Here is a 6658-nt window from a genome sequence, read left to right as displayed (position 1 = left end):
GAAGGGCTAACACACACACACACACACACACACACACACACACACACACACACACGGTGGTCATGCATCATCTCCTGACTGCTTGGGGTCAGTCAGAGGTTCCTGGAGCCACATTGTAAGCTCTTCTTCGGATGGTTTCCCCCACCCCACCCCACCCTGACCTGATACCAAGGGCTCAAGCAGAAACTAAATGTTTTGAGAATGATGATGGCAACAAACGAACAAATGTACTTGACATAATGGCTGGCTGGCTGGCTGGCTGGCTGGCTGGCTGGATTGTGATAAGTGGTATGGGCCCCAACCATCCCGGTAGGAATGAAATCTCCTAGGGGCCTTCATGGGAGGACTTGTGTCTCTCAAATGCTGAAATCCGCAGAAGGGGGAGTGTGTGGGGGGGGGGAGGGGAGAATCCTCAGGGGTCCAGGGGAAACCTAAGACCTGCAGGCCTGCCGCCTAGCTCCCTTCCACCCAGCCACCCAGCAGCCCCAAGCCCGCCCCCTCACCCACCCACCTGAAAAGGCTCCGAAGGAAGGAAGGAAGGAAGGCAGGAAGGAAGGCCGGGGCTTGATTAACATATGAAGCCAGCTCTTTTAGCATCTCAATCCCCTGGTCTCTGGCTAGAGAGCCACCGTTGGCCTCAGGGCGACCGGTTTTTCGGTTTTTTTTTTTTTTTTTTATTCTGTTGTTCATCTTAGTTTGGACTTTGACCCTAACTCGGGCAAGTGAACTAGAGGTTGCTTGTGTGTGGGACGCCCAGGCCGGGATGGGGAAGGGAGTGGGGAGCGAGCGGCGATCGATCCAGAGGAGCCCGTCGGGAACTGCAACCCCCACCCACCCGCATGGTCACGGAAGAGGGAGGCCTGAGGGGTCTTCAGAATCGCGGCTGGGTCCTGCTGGCCCATCTAGTGGAGCTGGAGCTTCCAACCGCCAGCACTGGGACTCAGTCCAAAAGCGGCGGCTCCGATCCCAGAAAATAAACACACACACCGCCCTCGTGAATCTCTAGCAGTTGTCGTGATGAGAACAGGGGGCGCACCGCCCTATGAGCGGAGTGGATTGGGAACCAACCGAGTGCTTACAAGGGGTGAGGGAGAATTTGGCAAACATCCTAGGCACCCGGTATGTGTGTGTGCTTTGTTTGTTGGATGGCTAGTCAGGTGTAGGTAGGGTGTGTGTGTGTGTGTGTGTGTGTGGTGTGGTGTGTGTGTCCACCCCCCACCCCAGCAAGTCATTTGACTGGTCTCCTGTTTTTATTTTTTAAAGGGGGAAAAGCAAAAACTCAAGAATATAGGAATGGAATGGAAGAGGGGAAGAAAGAAACTCTTCTTCAAGAGGAGGAAAGGCCTGAGGCCTGACACTCGTCGGTCGTAGAAAGACTTGAGAGCTTTTTCATGAAAGTCAGGAAGAACGCAGGCAGGCAGGCAGGCAGCGAGTGACAGACGGTGGGACAGAGGGAGGGACTGATGGAAGGAGGCTGCCCAGTGTCTAGGCCGCTAGAAAACACACATTTGAAAGGAAGGAAGCTAAAGAATATGGACAAAGGTGCCTGCGTGAGGAAGGAGGGAGAGTCCTCATCTGAGCACTAGCGTTACAAGATGGAACGAGATCATCTCACCCCTGGGGCAAGGACAACAGCAAAGTGGGTGAAGGGAGACGTCCAACAGTGTAAGACATGACAAAATAATAGCCACTGAAGGCACGCTCAGGGACAGCGAGTGAAAGTCCAAGATCCATCCGTTTTTGAGTCTGCATGTGAGTGAAGTGGATTCAGTTGGAGCTTCCATTCTAGGTTGATGGTGGGAGAGAGACCTAAATCCATTCGAAGAAGTGGGTTCTGCCTGCCTCCATGGGTCCTTTTTGGCTTCTCATGGGAAGGCAGACTGATGGACAGGTGGGCAGAGTGTGTGTTTTTACACCATGATTCACAAACACACACACACACCCCACATAACACACCACCACCACCACCAACTACCACCACCAACCTGCCTCCCTCCCTCCCTCCCTCTCTCAGCCAGGGGAGGAGCAATCTGTCCTGTCTTCAGGAACTTCAAATCCCTGAAGGAAAAGAGCAAGAGCGTGGTGTGTGTGCGTGTGCGTACAGTACCAGGGCCACCAGGTCAAGTTTCAGGAGTGCCTTGAACCACGCTTTAGTCAATGCAATCGTGCAGCAGCAGCAGCAGCAGCAGAGCCACCACCTCTGCCCGCCCCAAACCTACTAACTCACCACCCCTGGTGCCCTCTGTTTGAAGCGGATCAATCCCATCAAACGGACAGAAGCATCACATTGTGTTTGTCACGCTTAGGTTTTATTATTCACTGCCTGCCATCGTACATATGGGGATAAGGGGCTGAAGGTTCAAACATACGCCCTCCCTTCCCACCCTCCTCTCGCCACGCAGACCCTCTTCCTTTGTGAAGAGAAGTGATGGATGGATGGACGGACGGACGGATGGAGGGAGGGATGGATGGATGGATGGGGGGAGAGACAGACAGACACACACACACACACACACACACACAGAAACTTCACGCAGGAGAGCCTTCTCTAGGCTCTCAGAGGAAAGGATCGGAGTGATTGAGAGTAGGAGGGGGAGCGGTGCGGTGGTCGGCCCACCGGTAGCGCCACAGCGCGCATGCGCGCGTGGCCGAAGGCTCGCCCGGACCGGGGAAACGCCCGACGATTCCCCCTAGCGGCGACGAGGAAGAAGACAAGATATCTTCTCCGAGGCTGCTGGTCTACCCACCTTTCGCGTCCGGGGGCGGCGGCCGCCCGAGTTTGCCGGGCGAGGCCGGCCGGGCGGGGGGGTTGGTGGCGCGCGCGCGCCACCAACCCCCCCGCCCGGCCGGCCTCGCCCGGCAAACTCGGGCGGCCGCCGCCCCCGGACGCTCCTCCACTCTTTCCTTCTCTTCTCTTCTCTTCTCTTCTCTTCTCTTCTCTTCTCCCTCGCCACTCTCCGCCGCCCTGGTCGACCCGAGCCGACCCAGGGACAGGGAGACAGGCGCGCCCGCGCGCCTCTTAGCCGGCAGGGAGAGACAGACGGGATGCGCACGGCTGGCTGGCTGGCTGGCTGGCCCGCCCGCGCGCCTGTCGGGCAGCGGGGACACCCACAGACGCAGCACACACAGACAGACACAGACGACCCCCTCAACACGGCAGACTCGGCCAGGGACGCACACCGGGCCACCAGGTGAAGCGAGCGGGCGACAAGGGTCCAACCTCCCCGCCCTCGCGCCCCGTGGCCCGGAACGCCCGACCCGGGCACGCGAGCAAGCGAGCGACACAAAAAAAACCTCGTGTGTGTCAAGGGCCGACTTTCACAATGACATCACAGCCACCGGATCGTGCTGCCTCTGCCTGCCACCTAACTCCCCCTCATCGCTACCCTAACCTCCCCACCAACTAACTCCCACTCCCACTCTCACTTCCTTCCTACCCTACCTACCTATGTGCTACCTACCTCCCCAACAACTCTCACACTCACTCTCACTCTACCCTACCTATGCCCTAACTCACCTCCCCACCTAACTCCCACTCTCACTTACTCCTTCCTTCCTTCCTTCCTTCCTTCCTTCCTTCCTTCCTTCCTTCCTTCCTTCCTTCCTTCCCTATCCCCTACCTTCCTTCCTTCCTCCCCTATCCCCTACCTACCTCCCCTATCCCCCACCCTACCTACCTACCTACCTACCTACCTACCTACCTACCTACCAACCACACACAAAACGCGAAGTAATGTAACAGCTAATTTAGTCCACAACGATGCAATGCACCCGGGGGACGGGGGAGCGCGGCTCAGCTTGAATCACTTCCATTAAATAGTTAATAGCCTGGAAATCCTTCCTCTTGCAACGGCTGCTCCGTCCAAGGTCAAGGAAGCAAGACTGCAGAGCAGAGTCTTCCAGAGAGCGATGCATTCCGTCCAGCCGGAGGCAGCAGGCAGCAGGCAGCCAGCCAGCTGGGTCCCCCCACGCTTAGCCAGATCACGGAGCTCCAGCGACGTGTACCATCAACGCCAGCGGCACGGCAACGCACATCTGAAAGGGGGAGAAGGAAAAAAAAAAATCAAGCTTTAACGGCAGGATCCATGGGTCGGGCGCCCCCACACACAGGTTGTAGACATTAGCTCACAATTGGAGGCAGACAACTAGCTAAGGCAGTCACACAGTGGGGCAACACCGCCAGAGAGCGAGAGAGCCTGGGGCTTGCTGGCAGACGCATTTCTCTCTCTGCCCACCGGACCCAAACCACGACCTTATCACACCCCAACTCTTCTTAATGTAAGGCCAGGTTTGGCACAGTAAGCCGGATCACACCGCCCAACATAGCACGCTCGCCACCCCTTCTATAAGTGAAAGGAAAACCTCTTCGCCACCTGAGCATGAACCCACCCCCTCCCGTGTGGGCCTCTCAATGAAAACCAAGGCGAGCAACAGAGACGGTGGCGGACGTGCCGTGCCGTGCCGCGCCTCCCCTCCCGCAAGTCACATCCACCCGCCTGTTGGACATCAGGGCTTCGCCCGCCCCCAACCTCTCTGCCTTCCTTGGAAACCTAATGAAAACGCCCCGCCCGCCCGGGCCACCTTGACGTAATTAATACAGACCTCGCTAATAGGCGCCGCTGAACTTTTCCCCTGCCTGGCCTGTGTTGGCCAGGCGTCCTTTGCAACACCCCCCAAGAATGTTCACCCCCGGTGGGGGGCGGGAGGAAGGACAGCCCCCTACAACGAACCCCGGGTTCCATAGGCTAAATCGGACAGGGGGGGGGGGGGGAGAGAGAGAGAGATGGAAAATAACAGAGGCAGACACAGCTCAGGGGTATAAAGCTTGCTCACTCTCAGCTGCACCTGGTGGTCCCCCACCCCCCTCCCCTAGATTCAACGGGGCAGCCTAACCTTGCTCACTCTCCAGTGGGCTCAACCTCTACCACTACCACCCTGATCGGAAGCGAGCGGGGTCCTTCCTCCCTCCCTATGGTGGCACAAACAGTGGTGTCTGTCTGCTTGCTCTAGAAGGCTGACCACCCTGAGGGAGAGTAACCCAGAACCTACCTTGGGTGAATGACCTTTCAGTGGGATATGCCTACCTTGGGTGAATGGCCTTTCAGTGGGATATGTATGCCTGGGGCGGGGGGAGAGACAAACTCGGGAGAAAGCTTGGCTTCCCACATTCCCCACCCACCAGGCTGACTTCTACAGGGGGGGGGGGGCAGGCTGCGGCCCTTAACCCACCTTTAGAAAAGCAGACGCCTTGCAAGAATAGGAGGGAGGGAGGGAGGGGCTGCTGGGTTTGAGAAGAGGCCAAGTGGACTCTGAACTAGAACTAGACCTCTACAGTCAGGGTTGGAGTGCTCGCTAGCTTGCTCGCTCGCTCAAACAAGACCTCTCCGACCCCTTTGGCTCAAGGTAGCCGCTGGGGTCACAAAGACCCACGCCGGGGGAAGGCGCACAGCAGCAGCGAGGATAGATACATTAGATATAGATAGATAGATAGATGGAGAGATAGAGCACATGTGCAAGGGCAAGCCGAATTCTACACCGCAGCCAGGCCCTCTTCCTCTGTGAAGAGAGCTGGTGGATGGAGGGAGGGAGGGAGGGAGGGAGGGAGGGAGGGAGGGAGGGAGGGTTGAGAGAGACAGACTGACTGACACAGAAACCTCACACAGGAAGGAGGGCCTCCTCTAGGCTCTCAGAGGAAAGAGCCACACACTCACAAGCCATTCTCTCAGAAGCCATAAAAACAAATACGGAGCCAAGAGTGAACCTGATGCACGCGTCAGGAGCAGCGGCGTCACCAATAATTACTTAACGCTCTTAGACGTTTTCGAATGCTCGGTTTATTCACTGCAGACACACATCACACCAGCCAAAAATAATCCAAAGGATAAAAGGACTGGAGCAAGCAAGCGTGATCATAAGTATGAGCATAATAACAGCGCTCTGCACACGTATCATTCTAGCATCATAGTCCCAACAAGCATTGCCTTCATCGGTGCGTTCACCCCAGGTAGAGTTGGAGAGAGCAGAGCAGGAGTTGATGTCTCCTTGGTTCCTAGCTCTCTAAAAAGTCAGTGCCTGTCTGTCTCTACCCAGGTTTCAACGGACAACTTGGCTGGTTCTTTGACGCATTCACTGTCCCAGTCAAGTCTCTCTCATGGGGTTTCTCCACACTTTTGCGGTGGCTCCTCCGACCAGCTGCTGATTCTTGGCGATGGTCCAACTTCTTGGCTGGGCCCTAATGCCACACGTTATTTCTTCTCTGAAGTGGAGTTTCTTGTGTTTGCTTCTTTGGAGGAGGCTCAACGTCTTGCAAGGAAGAGCAGGTGGCCATTTGCTGGTTCCGGAGCTCTCGTCAGCGCAGGATTCCTGCTCAGTAGCGTGACTGGCGTGAGTGAGTGAGTGAGTGAGTGAGTGAGTGAGTGAGTGAGTGAGTGAGTGAGTGAGTGAGTGTATCTCGATGAAGTAAATTGATGATGAAATCAATAGGAAAAAAAAACACCTTGAGACAATCAGTGATCAGATGATGCATAAAAGAAAACCCGAAACTAACCTAAACGTGTGGGGAAATTGGGACCGAGAGGAGGAGGGAGCACTGGTCGCCCCTGCGCGCCCTAACGCGCATGTGCGCCAGACATGCGCACAAGCCAGGCAGGGTCTTTTT

Source organism: Tenrec ecaudatus, unplaced genomic scaffold (genome assembly GCF_050624435.1).
Source record: "Tenrec ecaudatus isolate mTenEca1 unplaced genomic scaffold, mTenEca1.hap1 Scaffold_3800, whole genome shotgun sequence".
NCBI lineage: Eukaryota > Metazoa > Chordata > Mammalia > Afrosoricida > Tenrecidae > Tenrec > Tenrec ecaudatus.
The sequence above is the reverse complement of the archived record's forward strand: the minus strand, read 5'-3'. Positions refer to the sequence as shown.